Source organism: Aphelocoma coerulescens, chromosome 5 (genome assembly GCF_041296385.1).
Source record: "Aphelocoma coerulescens isolate FSJ_1873_10779 chromosome 5, UR_Acoe_1.0, whole genome shotgun sequence".
In the NCBI taxonomy this organism is placed as follows: Eukaryota; Metazoa; Chordata; class Aves; order Passeriformes; family Corvidae; genus Aphelocoma; species Aphelocoma coerulescens.
This window is the reverse complement of record NC_091019.1, coordinates 51,499,484-51,512,705: the sequence shown is the minus strand read 5'-3', so window position 1 is coordinate 51,512,705 and position 13,222 is coordinate 51,499,484.

The window sequence follows — 13,222 nt, the reverse complement described above, 5'->3', positions numbered from 1 at the left end:
GGGATGTCAGAAGCTAGCGCTCTGTGAGTAGCAGCTCCTGCCTCACATTTCTGCTGAGTTGTAACCTAAGCTTTTAAACTCGTATCAATTTGGATTTAAATGCATAAACATTTCCCATTTATTTCAAGCATGCATATAAATGTGGTTATAGCTGTCTATAAATAAATAGGCCCTTAATTTTTTTTTCTTAATTGTGATATGCTTTGAACATTGTTGTATAATCATTTTAGAAATCACTATAGTATTTAGTGGTCACTATAGAGGCATCTGGATCTGGTGCTGGGTGATATGGTTTAGTGGTTTAGGGGTTACAGTGATAGTGCTGAGTTTACAGTTGAACTTCATGATCTTAAAGGTTTCTTCCAACCTTGACGATTCCATGATTCTATAGTAGATTAAGATGTTGTCAACTGCAAGGTGATTATTAGCACTTCAAAATCTTTTATGAGCTCACAAGTCACTTCAATACCTCATTTTACTTAGTGTTCATTCTGCTATTTCTTGGCTAATTGCTCCTTTTTCTCTTGAGTTTTTGCTTACTCCTTCTACTTCACCTTCCCTGAGACAACACTCCCTTTCAGCCAATCTCTACTCCTTGGGCATAACTTGTACTCCACTTTTCCCCATGACTTTGAGGCAGAGGCCCCTCAGATTTTGCCTCTTCCAGAAAGAAGCTCAGGCTGTTTTTATATTGCTCTTACTGAAAGCTGATTTCCATACCTACCAATACTACAAGTATAGTAAATTTGTAACATTCTTATCTTCTGTCAGCTCATAATCCTGATGAGGTTCAAAAGAACACTGCTGTAAACAGCCCTTTCCATCAAGGCAACAGTTCCTATTCCATGTGCACACAGTTACTGCCCCTCACTCACATACACAACTTCTTAAATAGCTGGTGCTTAGCAGATCACTGAATAGGTCAAATTAATAGAACAGAAGCAAAGTGAATGTAAGTAACAGAGATCAGTACATAAATAGAACCTTACTCTAACAAAACAATGTGTATGGTTTGATAATTATTTTAATTGTGTGAAAAAAATGTGGATTTTGGTAGGATATGTCTTGTAAAGCACGTTATTTCTATTGGTAACAGTTTGCATGATAAAATTGTCTAGGAGGAGATTGTCTTAATCACTAAGATAAACATCTCCCACCCAGACTTGAGAGGGGTAATTCTGCAGTAATTGGCCTTCACTAGTTAAAACTGGAGTTTACCCCAAGTGACCATTTGTTGAAAAGACAAGCATGTGGTAATGGTATTAGTGGTGTTCAAATCACTAAGGAAACCAGCATCTAGATACTAGAACTTAGCATTCTAAATCAGGAGGAAAAAATACTTCAAAGACATATTTCCTAAAGATTACAGCATTTATGAATGCAGGCCCCTTTAAGAAATTTGCAAAATTTATGCTCTTAGATACCAAAGAACACCTTTGAAAATCCCAGCTCTCAGAGGAGACAAAATCCTGTTCCATGCATCTGATGTGATATGAGCTACACTTAACCTGTCTGGGGAGGCAGGAAAGAATTCAAGGTTTTCTTGACACAGCAGTCAGTCCTTCATCCTATGCTGAGCAAGCACCCTGCTGATGATCAGAGAGTAAGACCAGGATTTATAGCTGATCATGATGGGAGTAGGTGACCTATCAAGATGCTTATATAGTCTGCATACATTTCTTGGGGTGACTTTATGATATGTATCCCCTATCACCTGCTCTATGCCCAGACATGAATCCTTTGCCTTTCTGTGCCTTTAAAACTGGGTCCGAGAGAAAGAAAAAAAGCCAGGTGAATTTTTCAAAGCAGTTTTGTGTTCAAGGACACAGATACACACTCCCCTGCTTTCTGCTCAGCTCCTTGAGCATGGGGCTTGAACCCACGACCCTGGGATTCAAACGGGGACAATACCCTTCAAGAATGCTAAAATATTGATAGTTGGTTTATTAATTTCAGGCCCAGTTATTAGTTTCAGTAATACCTGTCTGACCTTTCTCCCTCTTAAAGGAAAAACAAACAACTGTGCTGCTGCCACTGATGCTTGTCTACTCTACAAATATACTGGTAGTCTTGCATTGGTTGCTGTGGCTGGAATTCTGGCTGGAATTGTTCCCTCCCATAGCTACCTGATGAATCCATCCTCTGCATATAAGCCCTTCATTCTGTGTTCTCACTCACTGCAGAATGACTTTGTAGCCTAATTGTTGAACTCTGGTCTCTGATCTTGATGCTGTTGTTATTGGTCACTGGAGTAGGAAATCAAAACCAGTTCCAGCCATCAGCCAGGAACTTAAGACACTCTTCCTGCTGCAGTGTTACAGGTTGAACCACCATGCTTCCTCACACATGCTGTATTTCTGGCTTCATTTCCCTGTGTAAATGCCTAAGAGCAAGTATTTCTGCACTAGGAAAGATGGAAACAGCCACATCCTCAAACAGCTTTATAAACTAACAGTCAGGATTATCTCTTGAGGAAAGGGTTTGGGCTCAGGCTGTGGAGAAGTTGAACACAGGGCTTGTACTTTCTGGGTGAGTGCTCTGACTAGTAGAGTTGTACTGCCAACAACCAGCACATCCAGCAACAGCTGGCTTTGGAAAACTAAAGTAGCTACACACACATTTTAAAACTGAAGGGGGCACCTAAGATTCCTTTCACCTAACTACATGTGCCAACAGGAGAGATCTCCTTAGGAAATTGATGTGCCACTCCACTTACATTTGGATCCTTATTAACTTGTGTGGGAGCTGAGAAGTTACTTGCATAGGCCACAGCAGGCTTGGTAATGCTCAGACAAGTGTTGAAAAAACACAATGACAAAGGCAATGGTCACAAAATGAAGCACAGGAAATTAAACATAAGAAAAACCTGGTTTACTGTGAGGATGCATAAATACCACTTGGGGACTCTCCATCCTTGGAGATATTCAAAACCTAACTGGACAAGATCCAGAGCAGCCCTTTCTAGTAGATTCTATTTTGTGCAGGGGATTTAGACCAGGCAGTCTCCAGAAGTCCCTTCCAACTTCAATTATTCTGTGTTTCTGTGAACACTGAGAATTTGAAGGCTAAACAGAAAGGCAAACTCTGACCCCAGGCTCAGCTTCTTGTTCTTGAAACTCAGATAAGTCCTATTTTTAGTACCCAAATCCTCACTGAGATCAAAGCAAAGAAAACCAGCTGTGAGAACTTCCTTTACACTTGCATGTATTTTCTTTCATGTATTAACATGCTTAAACTTAAAAAGAAATGTGTGTGGTGTGGGGGTGAATGGGTGTGTGGGTGGATGGGTGTGTGTGTGCGCGTGTTAAAAAAGAAACAACAAGAAGAGGGAGGGAGCTGCTTTGTAAGAAAGAATTAAACCCGAGGGCTGGAAAGCTCCGAGCAGTTGAAGTCAGAAAGGAAGCTTTCAAATCTACACTTTGTGCAGATTTTAAGCGTGAAATAAATGGAGATGGAAGGGCTACAGACAAAAAAAAAAAAAAGTTAAATATCCTTCCACAGTTACTTCTGTAACTTCAGCCAAACTGGCAAAGAAGCAATTACTGGTTTTGCGGAGGGAGTCTGCACAGTTATGATGAAGAAATTTTCCATATTACATTCATATAGCTTTGAATGGAAGTGAGTTCTAGAGTTTGAATTTTTTTTTCCTTTTCCTTGGGATTTGCTTCAACTATAGAGAACTAAATACACGTCTTTGCTTTTCACTCAATTTTACAGCTTATCTAATGCTCCAAGTGTGTTTAATAAACTTTATTGTTGGCAATCAATCACTACTGGAAATGAATGCAAAAGAGGACTGGGATTAAATTGATAGCTACACACTGGAATTCTGTTTGTAGCAAAGTCATTACGTTTACAAAAAGTGTCCATTACAAGCCATTAAGAGAAAAAAAAATGAATTCTGATCAATGGCTTTGCTTCCACATTTTTTTATTCTGAATGGTTGTTCAAATACAGTATTATTTTATTCTGAATAGTTTTGGAAAATGGGAGAGTTACATTTAGACTGAGTCAAGAAAAGTAATTATTTATTTTATGTAGTGTAAAAAATAGTTATATAAAATTTTACTGAAATTCCCTGGTTATCTTTTCTCAGTCCTTGGATATTATATTAATAAACATCAACAAAGCATTCCTCTACATAACAAAAACTGTTCAAAAAATGTTATTCTTTATTAAACTTCAGGTAAAGGAAATGTCCCTCTTCTGGTTTTGGCTCAATCTTGTTACGTTATTATTATTTCTTATATTCTTTCATATCTTCCTCTAAATAGTCAGTTTCTTTCTGGTCTTTCTGTTTGATTCCATAGAGATGTGCATTCAATTACAAATATCTCATGAGATGTAGTTCAGAAGGATTGAAGGAAATCAAACTATAGGCATTGGGTGAGATCAATCTTTGTAAGAATGCCTTCTGATGGAATGGAACGACTTTGATACAGAAGGGAAATCTTAGATGGGTAGTGGGACATTTGAAGAACTGAAAAATAATCTGAGAACTCTGTTATGCTGATTTGTCATAAGGAAAGGTTATGAAATGAATCAGTTAAAGAAACAGTAAATGTCTGCCAGGGCATGGAAAGGTCATTCAAGAATTTCAAACATTAAATTCCTCACTTGAAAACTGTGGTGTTTAACCCAACATTTCAATCAACCAGGAGAACAGATGACAGACATGTCACTAGTTTTTAAAAACTAGTAATTGCAGGGGTTATCTGAGGAACTACAATACCTATGGTCTGACTTTCATGGGTGGCAAACTAATTGAAATTATTGTAAATAGAACAAGTAGTAATTTGAGTAAATGAAAATACGAAGAAACAATCAATATGGCGTTTGAGAAAGGAATTTGCATAGCAAATGTAGCAATCATGAGGCTGAGCTGGTGATTTTTATGTATTTGGATTTGTAAAATGCTTCTTTGAGAAAGGTACCTCACTAAGAACTTTTGAAGAAGTTAACCTCTCATGGAATGGGAGCAAGGATAATCCATGGGCAAACATCTGGATGTGAGATCCAAAGAAATTATAACTTTCCGCAAATAATAAAGAAAACAGGGTTCCACTGAATCTACAGCTGTCCAGACCCTGCTGTACAAGCTATTCACAAATGACAACATAAAGGTGTATACTGAAGCAGGAAAGTTTGCAAAGATAAAAAGTTGTGCAGCAAAGTCACAACTAAAGCAGACAGCAAGGATTTGAAGAAAGTTTAACCAATGCTGAGCAGCCAGGCAGTAAAACCTCTCATACAATGTATGCGTACCAAATTCAAACAAAGGCACTTGAAAGAAAAATACAAAACAGAGAGCTCTTAGCTGTAACTACTCATGAAAGGATTTGGGAATTATTTGAATAGGCAACACCATGCCCTGTGACAAGAAAAGACAAACTGAACATTACAATTATTTCCTCATGAAAAGAGTAGAGAACAAACCAGGAAAACCTCATGATGTTGTACCAACCTTGAATCTCAAATACGTGCACTTCCGGTTATTGATCTGCAAGACCAGTGCAGTAGCACCAGATAAGATACAGGTAAATTAAGCAGTAGGGATCAGAAATAGTGAATAGGTCCTATTCAAGGGAAACTGAATAGCACATTTCTTCATGGAACAAAGATGATGAGAGGTGTAGAGAATATAAAATCAGTGGTATAACTATGGTAATTCATTGTTTCTCAGAAGCACAAAAGCTGTATAGTAATTTGAAACAAACAAAAGGAAACTCTTTTACATGTCACTAGTTGTACAGAACACTGAAACAGATGGACCTTTGATCTGAGCAGTGTGGCAGTTCTTACAGTCTTGTGGCTGACACTTTTTCTCTGACTGTGTTCAGTGTCATGTTGAGGCAACATCAGTTGAGCAATATGAGAAGCTCAGTATAAAAATAACATCCTTTTCAAAGTATTCTTTCCATTTGTATCTACCACCCCTCTCTACTGTGACAGGCATTGCCAATAGCTAAAAATATGCAAGCACATAAATAACATCAGCACCAATCGTGTGGCAGTGATCTGCTTGTAGCATACTTGTCCACATCTTTTCTGTTACCAGTTTTACCAATTCATAATTGGCAACTGCTTCTCCCAAATACTCTGGTAAAAGTATGGCCTTTCCACATACACTGCAAACTAACAAAATCAGGCTTTGTTACATTAAATGTAAAACTATGAACTCTTCAACGACACCTAAGTACACTCTAAGGCCATTCCTAACAGAAAGAAGAATCAATGAAATGGTCTTCTGATCATTACTGTAGGAACATTACAGAAGGTGAAAGTCAGTTTTGAAATGAGTAGTTCCAAGATAAACAAATTCAAACCAGTCTCTTTATACCTTTGCACTAGATTAGTAGGCAGGAGGAGCAAATTTTGCAATGCAAATATATGTCAGTGCAAACATGGTATTCACTGCATTCTTTTAAATGGCTATCTTTGCTTTGGAAGTTACTAATTTATGTTCACAACACAGCAATCTACAGGGTAAATCTACAACAACTGTCGTTATCCCAGAAACCTCGTGTATTTGTGATATGGTAGCATGCATTATAACACAGAAGAGTGGCAGCATATGTAGGAAATCAATTCATTGCATTCCTCCAGTTCCAGTGACTGCTGAACTGTGGCTACAGAAAGATACACAAAAGATGAAAATGGTTTTCCTCTCCTCAAAGAACTGCTGTTAAGAAAGCTGAGTCACCATTAGGTGGTGCCTAGGAATTGATATAGAAAGAGAAGAACTTCCTACCTTGTGCATTTATTTTTGCAAAAGAACCATGAGCCTGTCTATTCTTTTGTGCACGTTTATCGGAAGAAATTATCAACAACAGCCTACAAATTTCTTTAAGGACAATGCACTGTGCAGAAATAAATCAACAGCAAAATCTGACACTAGATTGGAAAAGTACATAAAATAAGTGTATTTTTAATATATGCTAAAATCTGGCTTTTGCTTTTCGGATTAATAAATTAAACTGCTATTTTCCATGTAACCCTATGACCTCCTAGGGGGTTATTTCCAGTACAGTGTTTTGGAGGGGGAAAAAAAATCCCTCAGGATCCCTAAGTTCTTCTGCTATGAAAGATCTGAATGAGATAGCTGGAGGCAAGAAACAGCACAGTTCCCAGTTCTGATACCATTCAGTGTACTGCAATTAGAAAAGTGCCATTTAATTGTCATACCAAAACCATCTCCTCTTTAAATGGCTGAAATCTTGTTTTGCTAACAAGTTTTTCTTTCATTTTGTGAAATGCATGGATTTGAGTTTAAACTACTATAAAGTTGCCTAGTATGTCCTGTGCTTAAAATGCAATTGATTAACAAAACTTGTATATCCTATTAAACTCATATTTCTGATTTTCCCCCCAGACTGTTACTTTTCCCATGTCCATGCCTTCACCATAATTTGTGGCTACAGTGGATTCTCTATACAGTTATTTTGCAATATTATCAGGGATCTTTTTTCCCCCCTTGCCACTCCTCATGCCTACAAAGAGGTTATACTGAACTAAATGAATCCCCAAAGTCACTTCCTGAGAAACTTGAGAACAATATTTGCAATGTGAAGAAGAAGAGCACCACATATGGGATAAACATGCTGATTGATAGGGGAAGGCTTTCAAGGCAAGTATAAGACAGGAAAGAGAAGGATAGGAAAAAACCTCTAAAAATGTGTCTGGCTTGAGGGGGAACCAAGTTATGCAGGACCTTGCAAGCATAGAGAGTAGTCCTACAGCAGGGAACATGGTACAGCAGAGATTTCAAACTAGTGATAGCTATGAGCAGGATGGCAGGTGAGAACATAACCCAAGCACAACTCATTTGGGTGTGCTGAAAGGAATTGGGAGGAACACAGCAGAGAAATAAAGAGGGCAGCTGTATGAGTAAAGGAGGAAGATGAGCTTGCTTGGATCCATGGTTTCCTCATTGAGAAGGTCAGGGAAGGGATTTAGTGCTGGTCCATGTCATATATAAAAGGTAACAGGAAAGTATAAATCATAATCCAATGATTTGGGATTATGAGAAGTGAGAAGCGCAGAGGAAAGCAGGAAGGGATCAAGGTTTCAGCTTTACTGACTGGAATTAGTCTTGTTTTCCTTCATCTCTAGTTGCCCTAGAATACTCTCATTGCTGGAAAGCACTGTAAGATCTTTAAGTGATGAAGGCTGTTCCAGGGGACCTCAGCAAATGTCAACTGGCAATTCTGTTGTCCCCATACATGCACATTAAATTGACTGGCTATATTACACCACATATCTGAAGCAGTCGAGAATGTCTTGACATCAAGGAACCTCAAACACCTATCATAGAGCAGATGTTTACAAGATTTTTTATGCAGAAGATTTCAGAAAATTTAAAGAATTCTCACCATACTCTTTTAGTCAGTATTAAACACAAATAAACACATATAACTGAGATATATTCTTATAGATCATACATTCTCTCATTATTATTTTCTCAGGTTCTGTCACTAATGAAAACCATAAATGTCCCAAATAAATCCTGCATGCTAATTAGTTTAGACAATTGTTAGTGAATATTTAATATCTATATTCTAATAGTATAATTTCTGTACAGTGAAAAGCTGCAGTGATGATTAATGAAATTGTAGGCACTCACACTGTCTTTGTTAGTAATGTCCAAATGTGGTCCTAGTTGTACTTATTTAGGACTGTTTATTCTCTCTGTGGATTTAGTCCCACTGTCCTGCACCAGGCAGTGCACAGCAGAGCTGTGTCACTGTAGTCACCCCACACTTCAACACACTGGGGTGTGAAAGCTGCCAGATCCCTTTGCATCTCACTGCTCCAGACCTTACTGGCCCACACGCCTTCTTCCTCCTGCACATCCGCTGATAATGCCCACATGCCTCTAATGCCTTTGCCCATTAGTCACAGAAGTGTCTGACTTGAGAGCTCTGCTTCGAGGCCACCCATGCTCTGCAAGAGACCCTCATAGTAGATTAGTACATTGGACTACTAAGTTTGACCTCAGCATCGATGTCACCTTGCAGCAGAGGATTCCATCACTTTCTTCAATGAGCAATGAAAAAAGAACAATTTTTCTTGTTTTGATCATCCCACCTACTTGCTGGACTTCTTGCTCCTCAGTTCTCATATTGGAGGGAACATTAAACAACTGACCCTTGCTGACTTTCTTCATGCCTTTCAAGATGTTAGAGATGTCTGCCAAATCCTATCTCGGGTATGAGCCCAAATCCTATCTCTGGTGTGAGCCAGAAGGGAGGTAATATATATGGAAAAACAGGAGACTAGGCTGGGAATGTAGAATCAGAGGAATTTCTGTGTTGCTATTGAGGCAAACCCATTCCATAACAATTTAGGTTGTTTTTTTCTAGGTAACAATAAGAGCAAAACCTCCAGTTTTGCATTTGGTCTACTTTACTTTGCTTTTAGCTAGAGAGGGGATGCAAAGTGAGGACAGTGCACATTTCCCTCCCTAAATGCTTGGCCTCTGTTACTGCAGAGCTCCTCCACAGAGCCTGGTATCACGTTCTCACCTCTGCTTTGTTGGCTTCATATGCAGAATGGAAGACACTAGAGCCAACTATAATTAGTAAAGTAATCTCTTGAGTAGTTGGATGTGCTCCCAACCTGTTTATATTACTCAGTTGCAACTTGCACCACAATCATTCCTGTTCTGTGCAAGTCTTGAATTATTTGCATCTCTAAGGCCATCATTGTCACAAATACTGAAGTGACTCATATCTTTTAAAATTGAAAAAAACAAGCTTATATTGAATTGCTGTCAGAACAATTGCTGATTCTAAATTACTTCCTTGAAAAAACTCATCTTCCTCCTTTTTTTCAGGACATTTTTTCAGGTTTCTGACATATTTTTAAATTTATTACAATTTATTACATACAGAAGTATTGTAACTTTCACTAGCTTTTGTCCAGGAACCTGATCCTAAATTTACACAGGTCTAGTCCAGTCATCCCAGATGGCCGCTCCAATTGAAGTACGAACCTGCTGAGACTCTGTGTGTGTGTGTGGATGAGTGTCCACCTACCTGTGTCCATGTGCTGCTGTCTTGTTCTGGTTCTGACAATGTCCCTTCTCTACCCCTTTTGGCCTTTCTCCCTTTTCACTCTAAATCCGCCTATGTAGTTCTTATTTACACAAACTGGAAACACCTTTAACACCTTTAACATTCACCTCAGGATGTGCCTAAGGTAACGAGGAATTTATTTTAATGAGAGTATTGCAGCAGATAGTAATTTTTAGGTGATTAGATAGAGATATAATAGAAAAATAGAGGTAGTTTTTATCCTTATGGGTTTCTGATGGACTTTCAAATCTTCCTAGAAAAAGGGTTATGACATGGATCTCATACTCCTGACTCTCTATCCATCGCTTTCTCAAAAGACCATCAAAAGTGTGGGTCTAAGAGAAGCCTGTTGTAGTCTGAGTTATGGATAAAGTACTGGAAACCTAATTTTACAAAATACATGGGAGCAAAAATTAGGAATAGGAAGTCTGCCACAGAAAAAGGGAGAAAAAAGGACTCAATAACTCTTACTAAAAACTTTACAAACACAGTCCATGGGCAAAATAATACATGTAAAAATAGAAATATGTACTGCACAAGGACAGCTAGCACAATTCAGATGTCTTGGAGTTCCCCTCTCAGAAGGAGGGGAATTTTCACTGCTGGATGAATAAATGACCCAGGAATGTTCTCGAAATTCTTCAGTCTTTTGATAATGAGGCCTACATATTTAGATAAAACATAGCATTTCCAGAGAGGCATACAGGAATTCAAAACAAATACAGACTTTGCATGACTGCAGTTGCAGAGAACTCTTAAAAGAAAGCTCTTCTTGGAAGATAAGGGTCTTTTCAGTACTCTGAAAATTGAGATGACAATAGGAGTTGAAAGAAAAGAGATGACATTTCTGTTAAGGGGCTTCGTATGCACATTATGTAGGAGGAAGAGTCACAGAATCTTAACTGCTGACCTTCACAGGTTCATGTTTGTGGTTCAGGTACAAGAACAGGGCTACTGCTTCTCAGGGATCTGTGGCAGGATGTGAAAGCTGAGCCACAGCATCTGAGACATGATTCAGAGGGTATGGCTGCAAAAGAGTGCATGCTCCAGGAATCTGAGATTTTGGAGTGCAACAAATGGATCTGCAAAAAAATAAAGCTCTTCAGAGCAGTCCTTTCTGATCCTTTTCAATTTCTTAAAATGTGTTAACTGTGAGGACACCAGAATTATAGAATGTGGCATTAAAGCTACTTTTATTCCTGATATTACATTCTTTTACAGTGTGCTAGTTTACAATACACCCAAAAGGTATATTATAGGATCTTACAGACACAGAGCAGTATCAGAAGTTTGTGTTGGGTTGCTTGTTTGCTATGCAGCCTTGCTTCTCTCAGAGCTGCCTTACTATTTATTCCCATAGATGTGACCCTGTATTTGGCTGTATCTGAAGGGTCCCATTTAGGAGGTGTAGGTCAGAGCACAACCAGGCCACACCCTGGCTGCCTAAGCTGCTCACCCATCAGGTCTTGAACAAACACTGTTTACAGCTCAAAATTTTAAGTGAAAGTGTCACTGCTTGCCTTAAAAATGCAGTGCTTACTGGGAAGCACTTATGAGTTCACAGACATTTGAAAAGCTGGACTAAGCCAGAATCAGCTGCCAGTAACCTTCCCAGCTGTCCCAGGCTAAGCCATTCCTTCTACATCAGCACCTTCAGTAAGTGAACCTGTCTGTTTCTGATCCTTATGTCCTCATCCATTTCTTGCCATTCTTCCAGGCTCTCTGAGTCATACACAGCTTTATGTACAGAGCTTTTACATTGACTTTCTGAACATTACAAGAAATCCTAAAAAGCATAAGTCCTACTCTTGATTTCTCACAATCATCTAGGATCATCTACACTGATCAATAGGTCCTTTTGAGCTATGCCAGTCACCTCAAATCTGACCCATGCAGTGTGAGCTTTCTTCACAGAATACAATGTTGACTTTCCAGAAAAATACCTGAGAACTATTCATGTATATTATATCTGCACCATTACCCTTATGAGCAACTTTGTAATTTAACAATAAATTAAACATCTTTCTCCCTAAAGCCACATGAGCTGCTACTACTATATGCCCATCTTGTAATTCTTTATTGCATTCTGTGTGAGAATTTATTGTCTGTGACTGATGTCAGATAAATCAGTCTACTATTACTGGGTTCTCACTTGTCCAGTTTGAATATTTATAGTCAGTCTTCATGTCTTGCAGAATTTCTGCAATAATTTAAGCTTTATTAAAAGTTAATAAGGTTTCATGCTTCCTGAGATCACACATGCAAGCCTCTTTAGGACTCTCAAATTCAAATTCTTTAGGACATGCATACCTGAATATGTCTCTCTCTAAGAAAAGTTGTTTAATATCCCTCTCAATAATGACCAGGAAAGCACTTAGTCATCATCATATGATGCAAATACCTCACACATTCTTTCAAGTATAGAACAAATTTATTTATTAAACTATTATAATTTTTTTTATGTATCAATATCAACATTTTTAAAAATCTTGATAGAATAGCCCTATAATAGTGTTAAGATTTAGGAAATATGAGCTGTTCCTAAAACTACCAACTATGCATAACTCTTGACATTCTTATCCATTTTTTCTGTGCTTCATAACTTGTAATGATTGCTAGGTTTGTTTTTTGTCTACTGTATTTATTTCAAACTGCTGTGTTTGCTTCCCCACTAAACTAGAAACATATTTTTTCTGAATCTCCCCTCTTTCTTGATCACAATATTCTGACTCCTTTATAGACATCTTCTTCTTTGTAGACTCCCCCTATTATGATAATTTTTCTATATAATTTTTTCTTTTTCCTCAGTCATTCATTTCCACAGCTTTTTGGGGCACAAGTCAGAATACATACCTTGGGAATGAGAAGACATAGCAAGTGTCCATGTGTGTATTATGGATTGTAACCTTGTTTTCACATACTGAATACAGCCATAACTATATACTCAGGCAAGCACAGACTTTCATTCTAGCGATAATCTTCACCATAATAAATTCTGAAGTTGTTAGTTTCCCTAACATATTTTTTTTTTGTCAGAAAATAGTTAGCTAGGAGTTTTAGGAGCTCTAATAATGCCTTTGTACATAGGACCAAAGTTATATGTGTGACCTGAAGTTCTTCATAATAACAATGCAATTTTCTTTCCC